The sequence below is a fragment of the Nicotiana tabacum genome, chromosome 23 (assembly GCF_000715075.1).
Source record: "Nicotiana tabacum cultivar K326 chromosome 23, ASM71507v2, whole genome shotgun sequence".
Classification (NCBI taxonomy): Eukaryota; Viridiplantae; Streptophyta; class Magnoliopsida; order Solanales; family Solanaceae; genus Nicotiana; species Nicotiana tabacum.
The window spans coordinates 26,546,057-26,573,356 of NC_134102.1; the positions used below are offsets into that span (position 1 = coordinate 26,546,057).

Here is a 27,300-nt window from a genome sequence, read left to right on the forward strand (position 1 = left end):
TTGGATCCACTATCATTAGCTTGGAGGGTTTGTATAGCTGGCTCACATTGTTTTGCATAAAAAGAAATCATTTATTTTTGAACTTCTGAATTCACATGGATTTTAAGCAATTTGTCCCAAGTTAAACAACCTGTGTTTTACGAGTGCAGAGGTTCATGAGAAGAAAGAATGGATTATTATATTGGAGTTTTATAGAAAATAGATTGAAATAATAGGGTGAAAGGAGTTAAAATAACTAGTTGACAAAACATTTACCATCTTGTGGCTGTAGCATCTGCGAATCAGATAACAATTCTGCAGAAGGATGATGACTACCAAAAGCCTTGTGGGATATTTATCTGTAAGTTTCAGAAACTTAAAATAGAAGTGAAACTATGGTGGAAGTAACCGCTCTTTCGAGTATGTTGTGAATATGATCATCATTTTAGCATGTTATACGGCTTCTTTTGTCACGATCCAATTTCACCTATAGGTCGTGATGGCGCCCAACACTACAGCTAGACAAGCCAATTAATAAGTCAATCGTACACTGGTTAAACTTTTATTCTAAGAAAATAATAAAATACCAACTTCTACTAATGTGTGTGCCAAGACCCGGTGTCACAAGTGCATGAGCATCTAGTAGATTATACAAAACTCCAAATACTGTGTGAAATGAAATAGATAGAATATCAATATAAGAAGAGACACTGGTAGCTGCAGAACGGCTCTGAAAGGTAGCTCACCACTATGCCTCGGGATGACGTGGGTATGTGATGATAGGTCCTCCACTAGTACCTGTCTCAGATCCTACACAAAAAGTATAGCAAGTGTAGTATGAGTACGTAAACAACGTGTACCCAGTAAGTATCAAGCCTAATCTCGAAGTGGTAGAGACGAGATGGCCGATTTTGACACTCACTGTGGGTCAATAATAATTGAAATAAAACTAGGATATTTAAATCAGCATGATTTACAGAATTTACAATAATTTATTTAATCAACGGAAATAATCAAATTCCATCAAATGTAACAATTCTCAATATATTAATTAAATTCCTTCAATTTAAACAAATTCCAATTTATCAATTAAATCTCATTTACAGGAGTAACAATTAATTCCTAAACAAGCAAGAATAATAATTCATTAAATTCCAAAGATTTTTCAATTTATTAATTAGCTTCACAAGCTGAAATAAATTATTAAAGTATCGTATAATTATTATTATTAAGCATGATTTCTGTCGAGGACGTACGGCCCGATTCAGAGTGTCGTGTACACTGCCGAGGGACGTGCGGCGCGATCCATAGATGCATCTATCCTGCCGAGGCGTTCGGCCCGCTCCACAAGAAAGGAGGACATTTTCTTATGTGCCTCCGGAATGAGAGTATATTTATTATAAGATAAATTTGGGAGGAGAACAATTTCTTTTAACAATTAATTAATTTAAACAAAAATTAAGCATATGAGATTTTCATCCTTTAATATCTTTATCTAACAATTCACAATATATTCATATATATCAATTAATATTAATTAATCAAAGAATACAATTTACACAAGTAAGGCATGCTTTGAGTCCTAAACTACCCGGACTTTAGCATTAATAGTAGCTACGCACGGACTCTCGTCACCTCGTGCGTACGTAGTCCCCACAATTTAGCAATAATTGTTTAATTTTAATTACCTATGAGGTAATTTCCCCCTCACAAGATTAGACAAGAGACTTACCTCGTCTTGCTCCAATTTAATCCACTAAAAGGCCTTTTTCACTATTATCCAACTCCGTCTGGCTCGAATCTAGCCAAAATAATTCGATACAATCACTAAATATTATAGCAAATCAATTCTATAAGAAAATACTACATTTTAAAGGAAAGATCCGAAATTAATTAAAAATTCGTCCGCGGGGCCCACATCTCGGAATCTGGCAAAAGTTATAAAATTCGACAACCCATTCAATTACGAGTCCAACGATACCAGTTTCACTCAAATCCGACTCCGAATCGATACCGAAATCTCAAAAATTCTTTTCTATGAGATTTCTAAAAATTTCCCAAATTTAAATCTCAAAACACTAATTTATGGTGAAAATAATGATATACTTGTATATGTAGACCAAATCCGAGTTAGAATCACTTACCCCAATGTTTTTCCTTTGAAAATCTGCCAAAAGTCGTCTCTGCTCAAGCTCAAGTACGTCAAAAATGGCAAATGGGACGAATGCCCTCTTTTTATAAAACTGTCCAGTAGCCTTCGGAACTGGTCCTCGAACTGGGCCTCGATCGGGCTTCGATCACAGGCTCGAGCCTGGACCTCGGTCATGGCCTGCCTTCGATCAGGACATCGAGGCTGGGCCTTCGATCAGGGCATCGAGCATGTGCCTTCGATCAGGGAATCGAGCATGGGCCTTCGATCAGGGCATCGAGCATGGGCCTTCGATCAGGGCATCGAGCATGGGTCTCGATCCTAGCCCTCGAGCCTTACTTTCGATCATTTCCTCGAGCTGGACTTTCCATCGTGGCTTCGATCTCAAGCTCGAGCTTGAGCCTCGTCAACCCTTGGCTCGATGCCAACACAGAATATCCAATAGAAGAGGAAACACTGCAGCAGCTTTTAAGTCCAATTTTTTGATCCGTTAACCATCCGAAACTCACCCGAGGCCCTCGGGACCTCAACCAAATATACCAACAAGTCCTAAGACATCATACGAACTTAGTCGAACCTCTAAATCACATCAAACAATGCTAAAACCATGAATCATACCCCAATTCAAGCTTAATGAAACTAAGAGTTTTCAACTTCTACATTCGATGTCGGAACCTATCAAATCAACTCCGATTGACCTTAAATTTTACAAACAAGTCATAAATGACATAACGGAGCTATGAAAATTTTCGAAACTGGATTCCGACTTCGGTATCAACAGTCAACTAATCGGTCAAACTTCGAAACTTAAATTCTTATTTTTTCGCCATTTCAAGCCTAATTTAACTACGGACATCCAAATAAAATTTCGAACATGCTCCTAAGTCCAAAATCACCATACGAAGCTGTTGAAATCATCAAAATTCTATTTCGGGGTCGTTTTCAGATAATTAGACATTCGGTCACTATTCGAACTTAAACATTTTAATTTTTCTTCAAAATTCCATATCTCGGGCTAGGGACCTCATAATTTGATTTCGGGCATACGCCCAAGTCCCAAATCACGATACGGACCTATCGGAACTATCAAAATGCTGATCCGAATCCCTTTGCTTAAAATATTGACCAAAGTCAACTCAATTGAGTTTTAAAGCTCTAATCCACATTTTAATCCATTTTTCACATAAAAACTTTCCATGAAATTTTTCGGCTTGCGCACGCAAGTCGAAGAATGATAAATAGTACTTTTTAAGGTCTTTAAACACATAATTAATTATTAAATTTAAAGATGACATTTTGGGTCATCACATCTTTGTTCTTAGGTATCATTGTTGCCTTCCTGCCTGCAGCTTTTCAGTGTTTTTTCTACTCTTCTGACCTTATTTAACCATTGTATTGTACCCTTTGATATGTATTAGTACCCAGCTGGCTTTGGTTTTTTCCTCTGAAAATCCAATTGATTTATGTGGACATAGACAGAATCACAGAACTGATGTGTTAACTTTCCTCTCTTTTCCAGTTGAGAATTCAAACCAGAAATTCATCAAGAGGGTGGATAGGAAGATTAGAATGACTGTCTAGTTACCTACTTTTAGAATTACAATCCCAAAACAAAAAAGGAATTACAATTGATTCTTTATGATTAGCAAAAGTATTGCTACATTTATCTATTACTTAATTACTACGTTTGTATTTCTAGGCAAAAGCATTAATTACTCATGATGTTCTTGGTATTGCGGACGATAGTGACACAGTCTATCTCTAATGGTGAGGAAATTACCAGAAATACAAAGGGTCATATAAAAACCTTGTTAGCCCAAGAAAGAGAATAGTTTTGAAGATTGACAAAGGAACTCAGATATAAGCCAGGTCCATCACTGGCAGACATAGACACCGGCAGAGTCAAGGCACGTGAGGTGCACATGCAGGAGAAAAGCGTATTCTGATAGAATGAGATATCTCCTGATCGAAAAGATTGCAAAAATGATAAGGAGAAGGACTCCTTATTCAGTGAGAACAGTATCTAAGATAAGGAAGGATTTAGGAGTTGAGTTTAACTAGGACTCTTCCACTAAGGAAGAGTAGCATTAGGATTCTAGTTAATTCTTTATCTACTAACTCCTATATATTGCAGAATGTTCTTATTGTACAGGAATGCACAAAAGCAGAAGTTAAGCAAGAATTGAGAGCAAAATAGCGAGGCAATTTTGCAAGCAGTTCGAGTGATATTTGAGTGTGTGAATCTAACGCTACTTGAACCAGCTAGAAGAACCCAGTTCCAAATGTTGTCTTTTAGTCTAGTTATTTGTAGTAGGTGGTTTTAACTTGTACCTTTTTAACTTTATCTAGAAGCGTCTGTAATAGATACTTTGTGTTTTCAAGTTAGAGTTAACTTGAAGTTTGTCGCAAATAGCTAGAGGCTAGTTTGCTACAAGGGATTAGAGGTAATCCTAGGTTTACAAAAGAATTTTTGTAAATGCTGTGTTGGCTCACTGATTTAGTAAAGAGTTTTGGGAAAATCCTACTGGGAAGTAGGTCGTGGTTTTTTCACCTTTTGAGCCAAGTGTTTTCCACATAAAAATCTCTATGTTCTTTATTTTCTGTACTTATTATTCCGCAACATTAGTAGTTGAAACACATAGAAGAACCAGGTCCTTCTATAATCTGTGCACGCAAAAAATTGGACACCACACAACCCCCCACCCCCCCTTGTGTGGTATTGAAGTTAAAACATCAATTGGTATCAGAGCGGGTTATCCTTGAATAGGCTAACACCTTAGGAGAAGATCAAGATGAGTGCACCACTTGGAAACTGAGAAGGGCAATCCACTGCTAGGCCACCACTTTTCAACGACCAGTATTACTCTTGGTGAAAAACAGGATGAAAGATCACATCATAGGAGAAGAGTACGAGCTATGGGACATTGTTATTGATGGTCCTTTAGCTACCATGGAGAAGAATGCTGAAGGAGTAGATGTGCCAAAGACAAGAACTGACTGCACTGCTGAGGACTTGAGAAAGTAGGAGAAGAATGCTAAGGCCAAGAAATGGCTTGTGTGTGGACTTGGTCCAGACGAGTACAACAGAATTCAAAGCTGTATTATTGCTAAGGAAATTTGGGACACCTTGCAAGTGGCTCATGAAGGAATTGCTCAGGTAAAGAGGTCCAGAGGTACTTTACTATATTCTCAATATGAGAATTTCTCTATGAAGGAAGGAGAGACTATCCAAGAGATGTACACAAGGTTCACCACACTGACTAATGAACTGAAGTCTCTTGGAAGGACTCTTCTTGAAGAAGACAAAGTTGAGAAGATTCTAACTAGGGTTCTACCAGTTTCTTGGGAAAGCAAAATCACTGCAATTCAGGAATCTAAGAATATTGCAACTCTTAAACTGGATGAGCTGATTGGAAATCTCACTGCCTATGAACTTAGAAGGCAGACCATGAAGATGGATGTACCCAAGAAAGAAAGGAACCTGGCACTCAGAATCACTGAAGGTGCTGATCTCGAGGAAGATGAAATGGCTATGATCACCAAGGACTTCAAGAAATACCTTATGAGAGGAAAAGGTTCTTCAAGAGGTGAAAATTACAACAAAGCAAGGGTTCCTGAAAAAACGACCAATGAGGGCTGCTACAAGTGTGGGAAGACTGGTCATCACATCAAGAACCGCCCTCAATGGGAAATTGAATGGAAGAAGGAAAGATCTGAACGAAGGAGCAGGAAGAAGGAACAAGTTCATCCCAAGAAGAACAAAGGATCAACAAAGGCTATGGTTGCTGCTTGGGGAGAAAGCTCAGATGATGAAGATAGAGATGAACAAGCACTTATGGCCATTGGAGAATCTGATGCGGAATCTGAGGTAAGTATAATTCATCTCAAAGACAAGATTAAATTTTTGTCTAAAAAAAGGCTATCTGAATTACTTCTAGATTTCATTGATGAATATGAGGATATAAACAATGAAAATGAACAATTGTCTAAGGAATGTGTGATTTTGAAAGCAATGTGTAAGAACTTGGAACTTAGGGTTAGTGAGACTATGAGTGAAAATGCCGCATTAAAGAACCAGGTTCATGCATTTGAATCAAATGTCCTAGAACTTAGATCTAAAAACCTAAAACTGAAATTAGGAACAAGTAAGAAGACAGCTGATTGCACACAACTCACTCTAGAAGAAAATATAGGTAAACTAAAAGATGAGTTGTATAAGAAGAATGAGCAGGTTAGAATTTTGAAGGAAGATCTAGGCAAAGTCAAGCATGAACTATACAGAACTTGTAAATGGAACAGGTCCTTCGATGCTTTGTCATGGCTACAGGAACATCACAGTATCAATAGAAGAGGACTTGGCTTTGGGAATCAGCTACCTAAGTGGGATCCTAAAAGCAAGTACCTCACTCTTGCTAGGAACAAGATTTGTACTCACTGTGGTAAGACTGGTCACTATAAAAGTGAATGTAACGCAAAAGAAAGGGCCAGTCAAAAGAACAAAATTTTTGTTCAAGGGAAGAATTGGTTACCAAGTTCGGCTAAAAAGAATTCAATTCATCCTTTTCCTTACATAAAGGGAACCCAAACTAGTTTGGGTTCCTAAGACTAACCCCTGATTTCCTTTTGCAGGTCCAAGTGAAGGGGAACAGCCAAATATGGTACATGGATAGTGGCTTCTCAAAGTACATGACAGGAATCAAGTAACAGTTCCTTTCACTTGAAGACCTCAAATGAGGTAATGTCTCCTTTGGAAATGGGAAGAAAGGTGAGATCATTGGGGTTGGCAACGTAGGTAATACTGACTCTCACTCGATTGAGAATGTCTATTTGATAGACGGCCTAAAATACAGTCTAATTAGTGTATCACAATTGTGTGATAGAGGTAACTTGGTAGCATTCACCTCTACAAAATACTTTGTGATTAATTTTACCACTGACAAGATTGTTTTGCAGGGAAAAAGAGTGAACAATATATATATTGTAGATCTGTCCACACTGTCAGAAAATGAACTCACTTGCTTAAGTGTGTTGGACAATGATCCCCTCCTTTGGCACAAGAGACTTGGACATGCAAGTCTGAGTCAACTCAACAAATTAGTCTCCAAGGACTTGGTGATAGGACTGCCTAACATCAAGTTCAAGGAAGACAAAGTTTGTGAGGCTTGTGCAAGGGGGGAACAGGTAAGATCCTCTTTTAAATGCAAGAAAGTGGTAAGTACCACCAGGACGATGGAACTGGTTCATATAGATCTCTGTGGTCCAATGAGAACATTATGCAGAGGTGGTAAAAGATACGTGATGGTGCTTGTTGATGATTACTCTAGGTTTACTTAGACATTGTTTTTAACATCTAAAGATGAAGCATTTGACATGTTCACTTCTTTTGTTAGAAAAACTCATAAACAACTAGGTAATCAACTTGCATCAATTAGGACTGATCATGGCACTGAATTTGAAAATGCTAAATTTGCTGAATTTTGTGATGAGCATGGCATAGATCATAATTTTTCTGCTCCTAGGACTCCACATCAAAATGGAGTAGTTGAAAGAAAGAATAGGACACTTGAAGATATGGCTAGGACTATGCTTCTTTCAAGTAAACTGCCCCATAGCTTCTGGGCAGAAGCTGTAAATACTGCATGCTACATCATAAATAAGTGCATGACTAGACCTCTTGTAGAGAAGACTCACTATGAGTTACTTAAAGGGAGAAAACCAAATATATCCTATCTTAGGGCATTTGGATGCAAGTGCTCTGTGCACAACAATGGTAAAGACTCCCTAGGTAAGTTTCATCCCAGAAATGATGAGGGAGTATTCTTGGGATATCTTCACATAGTAAAGCATATAAGGTGTACAACAAAAGAACTATGTATGTTGAAGAAAGTGTTCATGTGGTTTTTGATGAAACTAACATTCTTTCTGAGAGACAGGAACATGATGATGAAGCAATTGGGCTGGTAAGAAACTTAAATGAAACCACATCCCAGACTGAAGCTGCACTGGAAGAAGGAACAAGTGATGGAAGAGGTCCTTCTGCCCAGGGCAACCTGATAGGGGGAATAGAACAAAGAGGAAATGATTCTCAAACCTCAAGGGAACCTGACCATGAACCTGTTCCACATCAACAAAACATTGAAGGAACATCAAGGGGAAACCAGTTGGTTGTGAGACCTTACAAGTATCAAAGTTCTCATCCCATTGAGAACATAATTACTGATCCAACCTCTGGAATCAAAGCAAGAACTTTAGTAAAGAATCTTTGTGCTTTTGATGCTTTCTTATCTCTTATTGAACCTAAAAATGTTGTTGAGGCTTTGCAGGATGCAGACTAGGTAAATGCAATGCAAGATGAACTCAACCAATTTTAAAGGAGTCAAGTTTGGCATCTGGTGCCAAGACCCTTGGACAGATCAGTAATTGGCACAAAATGGGTCTTTAGAAACAAACTTGATGAAGATGGAACTGTTACAATGAATGAGGCAAGATTGGTGGTTTAAGGATATAGCCAAGAGGAGGGCATAAACTATGATGAAACCTTTGCTCCAGTTGCAAGGTTGGAAGCAATAAGACTCCTCAGAGCCTTTGCTGCTTATATGGAATTCACCCTCCACCAGATGGATGCCAAGAGTGCCTTCCTCAATGGCTATCTAAAGGAAGAAGTGTTTGTTAAGCAACCTCCAAAGTTTGAAAGCAAGGAGAGTCCTGATCATGTGTACAAACTTGACAAAGCACTTTATGGGCTCAAGTAGGCGTCAAGAGCATGGTATGAAAGATTATCAAAGTTTTTGCTTGAACATGACTACAAGAGAGGTAAAATTGACAATACTTTGTTCTTGAAAGAAAAAGGTAAAGATCTCTTGGTAGTTCAGATATATGTTGATGATATAATCTTTGGAGCAACTACTGATAAGTTAAGTAAAGATTTTGCTAAACTAATGGGGAGTGAATTTGAAATGAGCATGATGGGTGAGCTTAATTTCTTTTTAGGCTTACAAATTAAATAAAATTCAAATAGAACTATGATTCATCAGTAGAAGTATGTAAAAGAGTTGCTTAAAAGGTTTAAAATGGAAGATTCCAAAGAAATTGACACTCCTATTGCAACAACTACAAAGTTGGATATAGATGAACCTGGTTCATCTGTTGATCAGAAGTTGTATAGGGGAATGATTGGCTCATTGTTGTATCTCACTGCTAGTAGACCTGACATTGTTTTCAGTGTAGGTCTTTGTGCAAGATTTCAGGCAAATCCGAAGGAGTCTCTCTTGACTGCTGTCAAAAGCATTTTGAGATATCTAAAAGGCACCACTGATCTTTGTCTTTGGTATCCAAAAGGTAGTAATTTCAATCTTGTGGGATATGCTGATGCTGATTATGCAGGTTTTCTTGTGGATAGAAAGAGCACCTTAGGTATGGCACACTTTCTTGGCTCATGTCTTGTGTCTTGGGCTACCAAACAGCAAAATTCAGTGGCCTTATCTACTGCTGAAGCTGAGTATGTTGCTGCTGCTTCATGTTGTGCTCAATTGTTGTAGATCAAACAACAATTAAAGGACTTTGGAATTGATATTGGTTGTATTGCCATTTTTTGTGATAACACTAGTACTATTAGTATGACCAAGAACCCGATTCACCACAAGAGAACTAAGTACATAGATGTTAGGCATCACGTTTTGAGGGATAACTATGAAAACGGGTTGATCACTTTGGAATTTTGTGCTACTGACAAGCAAATAGCTGACATCTTTACAAAAGCCCTAAGTAGAGATCACTTTGAAAGGAACAGGTTATAATTAGGGATGATTAAGATCACCTAAAAGGATCAGTTCAGAATTCACAACGAAAAAAAATTAAAAAAAAACAAATTAAAAAAAAATTATTGGTTTTGGTTAGAAAATTTGAAAATGTGTATATAATTAGATTAATTTTTGCTCAGACTCATACTTTCAATAGTATACTCTTGTGTCATGTGTTAAAATGACCCATTAATCTCTAATGATATTTTCTCTATTTTGGCAAATTTAGACTTACACAAGAGTATTCTCAGTGAAGAACCTGGTTTATCAAAATAACACGGTATGTTTTCTACACTTTGCATAATTTGAAATAATAATATTTGGATCATGAGCAGAGTCCTACTTAATTCCAAACTCCTTTTGGACTTATCCGTTACAAGTGAACCAGGTCTGTTCAAAAGAGTCCCAACCGAATTGAAGTACCTAGATTCTAGGGATACACTCCAAAGTATTTTCAAAACTGAAATTCAGTTTGATTAGACTTCCACACCCACTATCATCTCTTCCACCACCCTAACCTCTAAGAAAAGAGTAAAGATGCTTTCTCACAAGGTTGTTGCGGGGAGAGAACAAATTTGGAGAATAGGTTTGTTCTAGTAGGGTCTAAAGCAGGTGTTGAAACTACAGAGTCTGGAGAAATTGGTGGTAAAAATAAAAAAGAAAAAGAAAAAGAGAGCAAGGGTGTTCGAAGTGTTGTGAGGGAAAAGGGTAAAAGAGTGGTTGATTCTTCACCCACTACTGTGAGTTTAACCAAAGACACAGGTGCAATGGTTGTTTGGGGAGAAAACTCTGCTGGAGTAGAGGAGAGTGTAAAGAAACCAGGAGGAAGTGGGTCTGGCGAAGCTGCTGAAGGGCTGGTTCAACTTGGGAAAATATAGACGAACCTGTTTTATCTGAACAGGAAACCCTCACAGACCTACTGAAGAGAATGACTAAAAGTTATAATCCAAAGAAGAAAGGGAGGTTGGTACAAGCAAGGATCATTTTGGGGCAAATACATTGCCTGCTTGTGAATATGAAGTCCATGTCACTCCTAAAAAACCTGGTTCATCTAAGAAGGTACCCATGAATAGCAAGGTGCGAGCCTTGGTGCAAGAAAGTGGGGCTAAGGATGCTGAGATTGAGAGGTTGAAGAAGAGGTTGGCAGAGGTAGAGACTGAGAGAGATGCTCTCAGAACTGAGCTGGCAAGAGAAAAGGAGAAGAATGATGGCATTCTTCAGGATATGCTGAAACTCCTCCAAGCCAAAAACCAAGCACCCGGTTCTTCCAAACCTTAAACTTCTAGCCCAGTGTAGACCTTTCAATGACCCAGTTTGGGATGTTTTGTTTGCTCATGTTTTTAGTATTTTTATTTCTTTTTATGCTTTGTGGAAGAATCGTATCAGTCATCAATGAAATTCAATGTTTTTGCTCTAACTGTTTGTTTATATTTCTTTGATGGTTAAAATTCTTAGCTTGATCTATGATGATTAATCCATGATTGATTGCATTTGAAGTAGCCCAAATGGTCATGAGTAAGTTATAAAATCTGATTATCTCACATTTTTTATGCAACTTTTCGATGATGCCAAAAGGGGGAAAAGGTTGTTTCTAACATTGTGTTGATGTTGAGCTAAGTTGAAATAGGGCCTAAACTTATGGAAGTAGAGAGTTTGTCATCATCAAGAAGGGGAATCTGTTGGCCCAAGAAAGAGAATAGTTTTGAAGATTAATAAAGGAACTCAGATATGAACCAGGTCCATCACTGGCAGACATAGACACCGGCAGAGTCAAGGCACGTGAGGTGCACATGCAAGAGATAAGTGTATTCTGGTAGAATAAGATATCTCTTGATCGAAAAGATTGCAAAAACGATAAGGACAAGGACTCCTTATTCAGTGAGAACAATATCTAAGATAAGGAAGGATTTAGGAGTTGAGTTTAACTAGAACTCTTCCACCAAGGAAGACTAGCATTAGAATTCTAGTTAATTCTTTATCTACTAACTCCTATATATTTTACAATGTTCTTATTGTACAGGTACGCACAAAAGCAGAAGTTAAGCAAGAATTGAGAGCAAAATAGCGAGGCAATTTTGCAAGCAGTTCGAGTAATATCTGAGTGTGCGAATCTGACGCTACTTGAACCAGCTAGAAGAACCAGTTCCAACTACTGTCTTTTAGTCTAGTTATTTGTAGTAGGTTGTTTTAACTTGTACCTTTTCAGCTTAATCTAGAAGCGTCTGTAATAGGTACTTTGTATTTTCAAGTTAGAGTTAACTTGAAGTTTGTCGCAAATAGCTAGAGGCTAGTTTGCTACAAGGGATTAGAGGTAATCCTAGGTTTACAAAAGAATTTTTGTAAATGCTGTGTTGGCTCACTAATTTAGTAAAGAGTTTTGGAAAAATCCTACTGGAAAGTAGGTCGTGGTTTTTTTACCTTTTGAGTCACGTGTTTTTCACGTAAAAATATGTGTTATTTATTTTCTGTACTTATTATTCCGCAACAGTAGTAGTTGGAACACATAGAAGAACCAGGTCCTTCTATAATCTGTGTACGCAAAAAATTGGACACCACACAAATCACCCCCTCTTGTGTGGTATTGACGTATAAAACATCAAAGTTGTTCACTAATAGTTGGCCTGATAGTGCAGGATGATGCTGATTTGAAGAAATCTTGCTTGTAAGCTCAATTATTTGAACAGATTTCTTCTATTGGATTTTTTATCTTATTTATTCATCTATTTTGGGTGGACAACGTTTTTTCACTATAGTGATGGCAGATGGGTTGATTCATGACATTGAGATCAGTCAAGATCCCTAATGCTGAAGCAGTTTCCACAGAATATGTTTTACCATCCAGAACTGAACTTATTTGCCATAGTTAGCAGTGCTGGCAGCTTGCAGCTGACTAGTAATGCTACCTCAAACTCTCTAACTATATCTGAACATATTTATGATTTTCTTAATTTTGTTTTAGCAGACATTTGTAATGCTACTTATGTAGGTTATATAACTTCTCCTAAGGTGTCAATATCACCACATGGAAAATTTGTTGCTACTCTTGATATGGGAGGATCTTTGAGTACCTTTAATTTTGATGAGGAATAATGTTCTCTCTCAAGATTTTATTATGGAGAGGAATTACATCAGGGAAATAAGGAGTCAGATAAGGGGGAGAATGAAGTCGTGGATTTTGCCTGGTGGTCTGATGATATACTTGTTGTTGCAGAAAGGAATGGTAACATCACTATGATTAACATATCTACTGGTGCTATATTATTTAAGAAGGATGAGACTATGTATTCATTGCCCCTTTTAGAAAGAGTACCACAGTTATCGGGAAAACTTTTTCTATTAGAGACAAAACCATCCATACATTCAGAACAATGAATCAACTGAGCAAGCAACTTTCATCTTTTGGAATGAAATCATGGTGATATGAATAATAAGTTTGATTTGGGCTATTTCCGGTGGAGCTTAGTTTCTTTTTCTGAACGATCCATTCCTGAAAAATGTATGAGATATTAATCTCCAGACAAGAGTATCAGGCTGCTCTCACGTTTGCGGATCACCATGGGCTAGATAAAGACGAAGCTCTAAAGTCACAGTGGTTACACTCCTCCCGGGGTGTAAATGAGATAAAGACACTACTTTTCGAATGTCAAGGACCAAGTTTTCATACTTTCTGAATTTGTAGGTCGATTTGGACCAACTGAAGATGCAGTTAGGTCTTTGCTTGATCATAGACTCTGTATAACTGGCCGTTACAAATTTTCTGAGTCCGACGTTGATGAGCATAGTAAGGTTTGGGATTTTCTTGTGGCAAGACCTAAATTGTTCCAATACAGAGACCGGCTAGAGACATTTCTTGGGATAAACATGGGCAGGTGATGATATTATTTCTCCCTATATATATCTTTTTTTTAAATGGCGAATGTTTCTATTTTTAGTTCTGGATTCATAAGGTTTACATTAAACATTGAATTGGGATGTCGTGATGCTCACAAATGGTCTTATTGTTATTACAAAGCAAACAGCAATATCCTATTCTGTATTATTGGCTATGAAGTTTCTATGTAACTAATTAGATTTTCTGGAAGTGTCAGACAAAAGCTGAAAACTTCAAAACTGAGATGAGGTTTCAAAACTTACCACATTGCCTTTGACTTCTAAATTTGACTGGACTTACTGGTTGAGATGGAAAACTTTCATTTTCAAACTGTTGCATAAACTTTTTCTAGGGGAATAAATTGGCTTGTTGCTCAATGACCCTAGCAGTGAAATTGATATGGCTTTTTCCTTATATTTACTTTTGTTTCTTTCCGTATATTACATTTAGGACTGCTTCTTAGCTGGTCGTATTTTATAATGGCCTTAATGATCTTTTTCTTCTTCACTACTTTTACAAGACAAATTTTCATAGCAGTAGTACTCAAATGACTTGATACTTAATGACTAAGCCTTTTGCAGGTTTTCTTTACTAGAGTATGAGAAATTTTGTAATTTGCCCATTAAAGATGCTGCAGTTGCACTTGTAGAAAGTGGCAAGATTGGGGCATTAAACCTTGTCTTTAAGCATCATCCTTCCACTGGTGAGATGGCTAAAAGAGATCGCCTCTGAAAATAAATTGGAGATGTGCTCAGCTGTAATTGAAGAGGGTAGCAGAGAGTTTCAGAATAATAACTTTTTCCAGAATGAGGCTGAGGTTGTAGATTGTGCTTAGCACTGCATATACACTTGCTCTGTTACCGATGATGGCTTCCATATTGTCTAAACTTCCATTTTCCCGTGGTAATTCTTTGACAAAATATTATAATCATATTATCACCAAAATCCATATATTGTTTAAGGGGTCAATCAATCTAAACATGGATAACTTACCCCCAACATTGAGAACGAAGAAACTTCTGCTTCATTATGCTACTATTTACTATCTTATCAATCTGTGTCAGTTTTTATTATTCTTCCACCTTCTCTTCTTGGCACTCTCTTCTCTCCCCTGCTGGTGTCGAGCTAAAAATTGAGTAAATTTAGTCTAAGCTTTCTTTGAGACCAATTCTTGATTCATATGTAATATAAGTTTTGGTTAATAGGTACTGATGTATTCTCATCTATGATTTTCTGATTATAAAACTTTTGGGGCATATAAATAAAAGTATGTCAAAGGCTCGCTTGAAATGAATGGAATACCAAAAACTAGTTGAATTCTTACATGTATTTGATACAACACTTACAGAAGTTTTGAAGTTTATTTTCCTCTCTGTTTTCTCTCTCTCTTTTAAGGGAGAGGACTGGAAGTTGTCATTTTCCCATCTATAGTTTCAGATTGAGATGAAAGCTCTTATTAAATCCATGGCGTAGCTTATAATTTAAGATTGTCATACTCGTATTACTCCCATACTAGTTTGTCTCATTTTATGTGTCTGTTTCTTTGTATTTTCAGTGACGAACGGCTTGTGACTGAAAGTCATGGTGCCATAAAGATGTTGACTTGTGGCTACTTCTTTAACTTTTTACGAAAGGATGATGTTGTAGCTTGTGGTATTGATTGGGTAGTGATCCCTCATTGAAGTTTGTCTCATAACCTCGCTAATAATAGTCTCCAATTATTCTTCCGTAATGGTCAGGTCCCAAAGCCTATCAGCCTTTTTCAGGAGAGGCATATATATTCTGATGAAAAGGGTGTAAAGCAGATAATTCATCTCATCTTATCCAAATTTATTCGGCGATAGCCTGGCCGATCAGATAATGACTGGACAAATATTGTTCTAACATAGAATAAATCCAAATTTGTTAAAGAATGTGGCAGTAGCTTTTGGTGTAGTTGGGGAGATTTTGTTTTCATGACCAATATCAAGGAATTATTTAGAATCAATTTCTAGGGAGGCTAGAATGGAAAAATATTGTTCATGTGCATTATGTTCTAAGAAGTTTTGTTTGGATTGAATGGAATTGAGGGCATGTTTGATGAATACGTTTGCCTTTTTATCTTAATGAAACCTGCTTTTCCTTAATCACGGATAAGGACATGCTCGCTTGGTATTGTCATGTTAAAGGAAAGAAGGGATGATGTATTTGGTTTGCTAGACCTCAAGTCTCCCCCTCCCCTCCACCGCAAAGCATTCAAAAGGTTCCTCCACAGTGTGTGTTAACTTCACTTATCATTCAGATTAGACCTTCAACTATTCAATAAACATGTAAAGATGTGGCCTAGTGGTCAATGAAGTTGGTGCAAACCTTGGTGACCATGATTAAATCCCAGCAGACAAGCAAAGACAAAACATACTACATGGTTTCTTACCAACTGCATACACCTTGGTGGGAGAGTTACTCGGTAGCTGTGCTAATTAGAGGTAGCAAGTACCCGGTGGAGTAGTCGAGATGTGGGAAAGCTTGCCTGGAAACCACCATTATAAGAAAAACGATAAATAAATAAAGATGCATTCTACTTTTGGCTAAAGTGTGTCTAGATTATGTTCTGAGAACTAATGTTTTACATTGGTTGCACATGTTCTTCGAAAGTAGTGCAATTAAATTGACATATATGACAATTTACTAATTAAGCTGCTACATCCTGGCAGATTTGGAAGGATATAGAATGCTTGAATATATTTTCAACTAGCAGAATTGTGAGGCTGATATTGACATTGTAACTGTTAAACTTGCCAACGTTGGTGTCACCTTGTTGCCAATGCAATTCAGGCAAATTAAAGATCCAATGGAAATCCTGCTAAAATCCCGGATCTATCTCTGTTGATGAGATCATTGAACTAGCCAAACCTCTTGGATTGAGCTCGCACGATAATATATCAGCTGAGCAAGAAGCTATTGCAAGGGAAGCTGCAGTGATTGGAGATATCCAACTGGGTTTTGATCCATGTCTTGTTTTGGCCAAAAAGGGACATGGTTCAGTCTGGGACTTATGTGCAGTACTGGCAAGAGGTCCTGCCCTTGAGACCATGGATATTGCTTCCAGAAAATAGTTGTTAGGTTTTGCTTTGAGTCACTGTGATGAGGAATCAATTGCCGAGTTACTATATGCATGGAAAGATCTGGATATGCAAGTTCAATATGAATCTTTAATGGTGTTGACTGGGAAAGAGCGTGGAAATACCTTAGTTTAGGACTCAACTATCCCATACCAACTTCCTTGTAATCAAGATAAAGCAGACTTAGCACTGTTCTGACAAGAAAACACAGCTTAAGCAGATAAAAATGTACTCTTTTAGGTAGCCAAAGATGTTCAGATGGATGGTGATTGGAGCATCCCATCCATCTTGAGAGAAAATGGAAAACTTTTATCATTTGTTGTTGTATATCTTGATATCTTCCATGGTTACTTGAACTGAGTGAAGAAGCAGAAAGCAATAAAAAATTTATATCCAGCTCATTTTTAGGGATTCAATATGTCAGTCTAAGAACACAGGTACTGATGACTATCTTGTCCTGGTTGGCAAGGAATGGTTTTGCCCTTAAGGATAGTTTGATTGCCTCTGTTGCTAAGTCCATTATGGAGCCATCTGTCTCTGAGGAGGAAGACATCATAGTTGCTCCTTTTTATTAAATCTTGTTGATGCATTTTCAGGGGTGGAGATAATTGAAAGAAACTTGAGAAGAAGAGAGAAATACAATGAAATAACCAGCATAATGAATGTTGGGATGATTTACAATTTGCTACACAATTTTGAAATCAAGTGCAAGGACCCTGCACAAAGGAGGGACATGCTCCTAATGACATTCCAACAGACACATAAACTGATTTGCTCAGGTGATTTTGTTAATTTGGACCTATACGATCTATCTTATTGTTTTTTACCCTAGGTGGAGAACTGTTTGTATTTTGCTTTGCATGTTCATTTTTCTTATTGCTACTCTAATCTCATCTTTAAATATAGACAAAAAAGAACAAATAGACCAAGAACAATCCACATTTTGGAGAGAAATGAAAACTGAAGCTAGAAGAGCAAAAGCGCATTGCAGAGCGTTCATTTAGAACAAATAATCCCTGGTGTTGAAACTACTCGCTTCTTATCGGGGGATATGGACTACAGAGAGAGTGTTGTTTTTTCATTTGTCGAGTCCATTACCCCAAAGAATAAACACATTGTGAAGGATGTATTGAAGTTGGCCAATACTTATAGCTTAGATTGGAGCAAGGTATGCACGTTTGTTAAACCAGAAGAGTAACTGAGATAATGAAATTACAATTACAAATTCTAAGATGCTAGAAAACTAACTCTTTCTCCTAACGCTCCTCTCATATTCAGGTGGTGTTGCATTACCTGAGGTCTATCTTTGTTTCCGTATGCATGCTTGTTAAACCAGAAGAGTAACTGAGATAATGAAATTACAATTACAAATTCTAAGATGCTAGAAAACTAACTCTTTCTCCTAACGCTCCTCTCCTATTCAGGTGGTGCTGCATTACCTGAGGTCTATCTTTGTTTCTGAGGCCTGGAGCACCGATGATGTTAAAATTGAAGTGTCAAATCACAGAGAAGATATACTAGCTTGTGCTGCAGAAACGATAAAAGTTATTTCCTCATCGATCTACCCTGCAGTTGATGGACATGATAAGAAGAGGCTTTCTCTAGTATGGCCTACTCTCTGACTGATACTTGCAGCTATATGAACGAAAGGATCCAGTGCATTCTGATTCTATTCATATTGCTCGTTTTTCCAAGACTGCTGAAGAAGAAGAAGAATGTTGCAAGGTTTCCTTTATCGGGGATAGAGGCAAATCCAGGATTTAAATTTTATGGGTTCAATTTTTAAGATTTTTAACATTGAACCCATTATATATTTAAAGTTATGGGTTCAAATCTATTATTTTTATAATTTTAATGAATGTTTACACATAAATTTCTACTCCGTGTCGAAAGTTATGGGTTCAATTGAACTCGTAACTCTCACACTGGATCCGCCACTGATCGGGGATCTAAACTTCTAAAATATTGCTAGAATTCAAGATTTGAACTTGGATTGCTTTAACAGTGAAGTTTCTGTTTACATCACTGAAACAACATTGAGGCATTGGCAAAGATGGTCAACAACCTTGTTTCTGCTCATGACGGTCCAGTGCCTGATGGTCTCTTGTCTTGGCAGTATGTATATAAACATCATGTTTTAATATTGTTGACAAACTTGGAAGCTAGAGCTAAATCTGGGTCAATATTCAAAGCTCTAAAAGTCTTCATTGCTGATATCGAGCAGACTTATAATGTCTGCTGCAAATACTTAAAATATATTCCAAATCCTGCTCGTCTGCACATTCTAAAACAACTCTTGGCCGTCATACTACCTGCTGAAATATCTGTCAAGAGGCCTTCTGGCTCAGATTGGTAGGTGTGTCTTACCATGCTTATGGATACTCGGCTCAGAATGATGAATGACATGCATGGAGTTGCACTACTTGAGAATTCGGAAGAAAGATTCTGCTTAGAATGTATAATGACATGTCTTAAAGTTTTTGCACGTTCAGTTGCTTGAGAAAAAGTTTCATCTAGTCAGGGGTGGGCTACAATTATTGCTTATGTTGGCTATGTTCTTGTTGGTGATGTTGCCGTTGAAATCTTTAATTTCTGCAAAGCAATGGTTTGCTCTGGTTGTGGTTTTGGAGCCGTTGCAGATGTATATGAGGAAGTCATGGCTCACTTCGTGTATGAAGCTGGATCAGTGACAGAGTTTCCAAAAGAAGCTGTCAGCATCCAAAATCTTCGAGATTTCTATGCAAGCATCTAGCAGGAATTGACTGACCATTCCTGTGAGCACCAATGTCTACACCATTACTTATCTTCTTTGAGTAAATTAGATGGTGAGTTGGAAATTTTGCAGTTTTAGGCAGGCCGTTTGGGAAAGATTGGAAGAGTTTTCTGAGAGCTTTCATCTCTCCAACCATGTTTGAGTTTACAAGTTGGAGCTACAAACTGCATAGTGCAATTGGAAACTGTGAGAACACTGTTGCTGATAGGATTTCAAATAAACTAAATACATCTAATAAGTTCACAAATACTTTGATTGATCTAAAATCTACACATCTTGTCTCCACTATCTCGCGCAGCATAGAGATTACACCTGAAGATCTCTCGACTGTGGAATCTACTGTCTCTTGCTTCCTTGGTGTAGCTAAATTTGCTGAATCTGAATCCCATGTAGAAATATTATTGGCTATGTTAAGAGAATGGGAGGGGCAATTTACTCGGGGAGAAACTGAAAAGGATTCTAGTGAGGTATCTGATGGTGGAAACAGTTGGAGTAATGATGATTGGGAAAGCTTCTAAGAACCTGTTGAAAGAGAACCAAAGAATAATGCTGAACTTTCAGTTCATCCTCTTCATGTCTGCTGGATAGAGATCTTCAGGAAAATGCTAACAATATCTCAATACAACAAAATGTTGAAATTGTTGGACAAATCATTGGCAAAGCCAGGCGAAGTATTACTAGATGAAGAGAATGACCTGAGCCAGATTGCACTTGGAGTAGATTGCTTTCTAGACCTTAAGTTGATGCTCTTGTTGCCATATAAAGTAGTCCAGTTACAGTGCTTGGATACTATTGAGCAGATGCTGAAACAAGAAGGCATATCTAACAAAATCAGCATGGATCTTGAGTTTTTAGTACTTGTTTTATCTTCTGGAGTTATATAAACTATCATCACCAAACCTTCATATGGTACAATATTCTCTTATCTTTGCTATATGGTTTGGATCTTTTCCCGACAGTGCCAAGATTCCCAGTTATCAGATATTGCATGTGGTGGATCTGTAGAAAGTGAGAATATTCATATTGATCTTTTCACAAGACTGGTATTTCCCTGTTTTGTGAGATCAGGACAGCAGATTTTAGCGAAATTTCTTGTTGCCAAGTTCATGCATAAAAATACTTATCTTAGCTTAATTAACATAGTGGGTGCTTATCTCACCAAGTATTTGGAGAGGCAAATCCAAATACTAGCGATGGCACGGAACCATTGTTAAATACAGTATCCAGTTTGAGGGAAAACCTGATCCGATCCTCACTGTCCTTGCTTTCACTTGATGGTAGATGATTACAGTCCCAGTCCTTGGTTTTCCTTTTTCCTTTCTAAATCATTGTCCAAACTTTTGTAGTTAGACCATTTTGCTGGAAAGAGAATGGTAATATATATTTGAAGGGAGATGATATTTGTATATGTGGACTCAAGCAACTTAAACAATTGTACTTGCATGTCTTTTATTATTAGGTTGATATGTAGAAACATGAAATTTTTATTGATATAAAAGTTTTTTACATTGTCAAATGGCCAAATACATAGACAGGCACCCGAACGTGGCAGCACTTTTCACTTGGACACTTAAAGTTAGCCTATTTCCTATTAGACACTAAAATTCATTTCAAATTGTGCCAATTAAACACAAAACTACTAATCAGCCAAAAGAATATATTGTATGGATTACACACGCATGATGTGGAAAAATATTCCAATTAAAAAAAACACGTGGCTTTGACAAAAACATTTAAAGTCTTTTGAGAAAAGAATAAAAAAGTAACCAAAAAAAACCCTTCGTCCCCAAATTGTCACGGTCTCCCACCCACCGGTGGCTCTAACCCCGTCACCAGACGTTACCCCTGCCCCTCTTCTTTGTCTTCTTCACATAACCTTCCATGCCCAATCTCTTTTCGGCTATTCCAAACAGATAAACAGAACAACATGGCTTTTTCCCTCATCTCCTAGCCAGTGAAAAAAGGACTTTTGCTGGAAACTTTTGTTGGAAAATCTTAAAGATCAGTGCATCTTTAGACGTCAAATTTTACTTTTTGTAGACCTCACACTTTCACGGCTTAGAAAGCTTAACTATCCGCTTTTCTTCAAAGATTTATTTTGTTATCCGGTAAATTGTTGGAAATTATAACTTTGGTTTTGCAAAGGTTAAATTTTTCGTCTTTGAGAGTGTCTATCGCTTGAGATTTCCTGGAAGTGGGAAAGGATTGATGAGAGTGATAAGGTTTTATCTAATGGGTTTGTTGGAACGCGTTAATCTAAATACATTAGATAGCGCATAAATAGTAAAACGAGAACTTACTTGTTTTTCGTGAAGCGGAAGCGAAAGCCTGAAACAAACTGTGGCTGGAATCACTGGTCGGTAGTGGTTGTCACGTTGTGACGGATCAACTTCCTACATCACAGTCCAAACCCTAGTATGATTTTTTTAGTTGTACATTGTATGTGTACTTGTATAGGGAATACTAGGGTTACAATAATTACTAAAATTACTAGGTTTTACCCTAGTGGGCTCTAAGAGCACCCCTTATGGGTGGACTCTATTTCCTACATCTCCCACTCACACATAATGGGAGTGCTCATCTAGTCTGAGAAACATATTCCCATCTCATCTCCTCAATCATTCATACAGGGAAGTAGACCGTGTGACCAGCATAGTGCGACAATTAAGTGTTATACATCTGTTAGGAGTATATAGCCTCTCATATCATCTCCTCAATCATTCATAAACTATGCAGTACCCTAGATCATATAAATCACAGTTGATTTAGTCTCAAAATCTCATATATCATTATTTCTTGTATTCACAGTCATAACTCATAAGTTATAACTAGTGCACCAATGAACACATATAAATGAGATTGCATCAATGATCTTCCTCTTATCATGATCCCCTTAATATTAGTTTGACTTCTTTTCTAGATATGCTCCGCTAGACCAAATCTGTGTACATGGTCTTTTGGAAACACACTAAGATAGCTAACATCACACTAAGTCTCAAGTATCTGATCGGAGTCTTTAAGGGTACAAAATCCTGAGCCATCATAAAAGCCCTGGGTCTCACACAACAATAAGTTGAGAATGGACTTATGTAAACCTAATTGGTCGACACATTAGCACATATGGTATAAACACGTGCTACAGCATTTTCTCATATTTTTCAAGGAGCGTATGTCTTTATCTCATAAAGAATGATGTATATATGATATTTAGACACCATAAGTATCTAAATTTGAGTTTCTTGATCTACAAAATCATATTTGACTCATATCTGGCTCACAAAATAGACGAGGTGAACGTTTTTCACCCTAATGACTTATGTCATTTTTTAAACGACATGCTGATTTTAAGCGAATAGCTCTCAAACTATACGTATGATAATTTTGCTTAAAATCATGTCTCATCTCCTCACATCACTAAAATAAGGAGGCAATTACCTGTATGAGAAGGCCAACCTCTTGTCTACCTAACATACTTATCAAAAAGAATAAAGAATGCACATAACACTCAACAATAAAAATATGTATGTATGTAAATCAACTTAACTGATAATCAAATAACATCAATTTTGTGAATACGGGATAATAGATAACAAAATAAAGTATCTCAGAGTCTACGCAAGTTTTGAGACCTAGTGTGTCTAATAAATGCATCTCTAGACAAGGTCTTGGTCAATGGATCTGCTAACATATCTTTTGTAGACATATACTTCACATTCACTACCTTGCGCCTTAGTAACAAAGGGCTTAATCAGCAGTTCCCTTCATATATCTCATGATCCTCTTTACTGCTTGCCAATGTGCTAAATATGGGTCGGTTTGATATCTACTTACCAAGCCAGTTGCTTAACAGGTATTAGGTTTAGTGCACACCGTAGCATACATTAGACTTCCGACTGTACTCCTATAAGGTACTCGGCTCATTCTTTCTGTCTCTTCAGGAGTCTTAGGACACATCTGACTTCCCAAGGTATGGCCTTTACTGATAGAAGTTTCAACTGGGCTACTATTTTATATATTGAATCGTTCAAGAACTTTTCTAATGGCATTCTCTTGTGAGAGATATAATAGTTTCTTTGGACGATCTCTTGAAATCTAAACTCCAAGAATATATGCAGTTTCACCCATATCTTTCATCTCAAATTGAGATGACAACCATGACTTTATCTCGGTTATAAACTCATGATCATTTCCAGCTATAAGTATGTCATCTACATATGTCACGACCCAAAATCCATATAGTCGTGATGACACCTAACCCAACTTTCTAGGTAAGACAATTAACAATTATCCTATTCCAGAGAAGTTTATAGTACAATTAAATAGAAAAGTTACTGAATCGTATACATTTTTTAAGGACTGGTAGTACATATCATGAGCTTCTAAGAATAGAGTTTACAAAGCTGAAATAAAGTAAACACATCATTTGTTTGAAGAGTACATAAATAGAGTTTTATAGATCTAAGGCGACCATGAACAAGAGGAATCTACAACCAGAACGCAGGTACATCTTCAATTCTGGCTCCCGTCAATCACAGAAATATCAGCAGTCAATATCTGCACGCAAGGTGCAGAAGTTTAGTATGAGTACAACTGACCCCATGCACTCAATAAGTAACAAACCTAACCTTAGGTTGAAAGTATTGACGAGCTAGAACAAAGGTCGGGTCCAATACCAATATCCCACAAAAATTCATAACAGCATAGTACAAGTAATAAAAGGAGTATCTCAGAAATAAAATACTCAGCTCATTCACAGTTCGAGAAAATAGGCATGCTTTTCAAGTATCTCAATGAAAACCCAAATTTTTTACCGAAATTTCCAAAAATATGAGTAAGTTTAAAAACTGTAATTTTTCCCAAAAATCCTTTCAACAATCAATAAGATGTTTTATTTTCCTTTCAGATAGCAAGTATAAGATGTCTCTCTATGCCCATATGTCAAAATGTATGAGAAGTCAAAAATAACGTGATACTATACAGCATGAGGAAAAATGGATGCGCACGGATAACTCACGTGCTGCAGGGACAACTCACGTGATATAGTATAACTTCTGAATCTGCACGGACAACTCACGTGCTATAATATAATATCTCACAATTAGGCCCTCGGCCTCACTCAGTCATCGATCTCTCCAGTCTCTCGGGCTCTCAATGTCATGAAATATCAGCCTAAAATAATGATGTGATGTATCAATATGTAGCAACAAATATTTAGGTATGATATGAAATGAATGAACATGACTGATTATGAAATTGCAATATAAGCAAATAACTCAACAACAGTAACAACCTCAATGGATCCCAACAGACTAAGCATGTAGCCTGGACATGGTTTCTAACATGAATCACAACTCAATAGCTCTAGTACGTAAATTTCATGGTTACAAATATGATCAGGTAGCTACACAGTACCACATAAATAACGAAATTACAACTTACACGGTGCACGCCCACACGCCCGTCACCTAGTATGTGCGTCACCTCAACACCAATCATATAACACGTAATTCAGGGTTTCATACCCTCAGCACAAAGTTTAGAAGTGTTACTTACCTCGAACAAGACGAATCCAAATACCGAGCAAGCCAAGCTATGCTCCAAAAATGCCATCCCGTGCGTTCCTACTTCCGAACGGCTCGAAACTATCCAAAACAACTCAAGTACATCAAACAATGCTAAAGGAACCAATCCCGATCGAAAAAGATCAATTCTTGAATCAAAAGCGAAAAATCGGCCAAATGCCCAACCCGGACCCGCACCTCGGAACCCGACAAAATTTACAAAATCCAACAACCCATTCAATTATGAGTCCAACCATACTAGTTTAACGCAAATCCGACTCCTAATCGATATTCAACACTCAAAATTCACATTATGAAACTTTAGGCTAAAACCTCCAATTTCTCTTTAAAATTCATCAACCAATAGCCAAAAATGAAGATAGATTCATCGTATAAGATCAAAACCAAGTGTAGAACACTTACCCCAATCCTTGTGATGAAAATTTCTCCAAAAGTCGCCTCAATCCGAGCTTGGAAATGTTAAAATGAATCCAAAATCGCGAACCCTTGTATTTATCATTCTGCCCAGCACTTTCGCACCTGCGGCACATTAGCCGCTTCTGCGGCGTTGCTTTTGCGACCAAAAACACACTTCTGCGGAGAAGCACTGGAGAGTGTCCAGAGTTGTTCACAAAGTCATCAAACCGTCGTGTAACCTTACCATACACATACCCGGGGGTGATCCCACATCACCCTATCCCATACAGGTCCGATAACACAACATAACTGAAATTCTCTATTCAACCTCGCCCTCAAGCCTTAGAATACAATTTCTAACATCCAGAATTTCTTATAAGATCTGAATCTCGCAACCTACACCATATATAAGTCTAAACAAGTTGTACCAAGCCGCAACCATAACCCAAGATACAATCGCATAATATATCACATAACACAGATACCCGTTGCAATGATTTCTAATCACAGTAGTTGCTCAAAACAACCCAATGCCGATAATAAACATCATATCAAACAAGACTCCATTCTAAAACCTTCGTACACTACCGATGACGAAAGAAACACGTAGAAACTCGTAACCATTCATCAGATCCACCAGTCGTGGAGCTCCCTCTCCTTCGACAAGAACTATAGCAAATTTCTAAGGCGACTTTCGATATTATCCTTCCAACCATGCTGTAATCAATTCCGATAGTATCTATTCTAGGTTTAATGACCTCATCTCATCCAACACGACCACTCTAGTGACATGACACATCAATACAATCTAAAGCCACAACTCGTGCAACCCGTGCACCAATAAGCAATATTCCAAATGTACTCAATCATGAAAAATGACTCAGACGAGAGAACTGCCCCGCAAGCTCCTCAAGTACCACCACAACGCGATGTTAAGAACCTATCACACACCGTAGAACCAAAACACACGAATCTAATACAAGGGATCATATCTCAACATAACTCTGCTGCAATGTATGACCCCATCCAAACACTGGTCCATATGAAATACCTCAGCCACCATGCTCAAAATCAATAACCACGCGCAATTAGACATCAAGTACCCAAAGTGCATTACCATAACCATGGAGCAGCCAATGACACAATGCCACCCAAAAATCGAAAAGACATAACCAATCATGCAATACCCAAATACTCATCTCGCTCAGATTCCGCTATAAGTCCTCAATAGAACCGTACCATGTGTGCCTAAAACCAACAAACCATAACTCCTCGTAGCATAGAAGAGTAACTCAGAGATAATTTCATAACACAAATAAGATCAGCAACAACTGAATGGAACATCCCTCAACAATAGCATTATGGAGCCAACGAGTCTGACCCGGTGTAGAATACGCATACTTATTGGGCTTATTAATGAACCCCAAATCAACTCTGACCACCCACAATAGATAAATAACCCCCTGAAGGTCCATAATGACTAAATCATAACACTTACTATAATTTGGCTAGCTCTGGCCATAACTTCACAGCCCACAACCACGAAACAAGCTGCTCTTGAAAACTCCCGGTTTCCAAATCCATAAAACACACGAATCACCATTTCTGATTCTATCTCCATCGCCCGAATGTCTAACACATCTCTCATAC

The 27,300-nt window shown here is 37.6% G+C and overlaps 1 pseudogene; it reads left to right on the forward strand.

Moving 5' to 3' along the window:
• Positions 1–246: 246 nt before the first annotated feature.
• LOC107814006 (MAG2-interacting protein 2-like) lies at positions 247–20,957 on the forward strand (annotated as a pseudogene).
• The last annotated feature ends 6,343 nt before the right edge of the window (positions 20,958–27,300 follow it).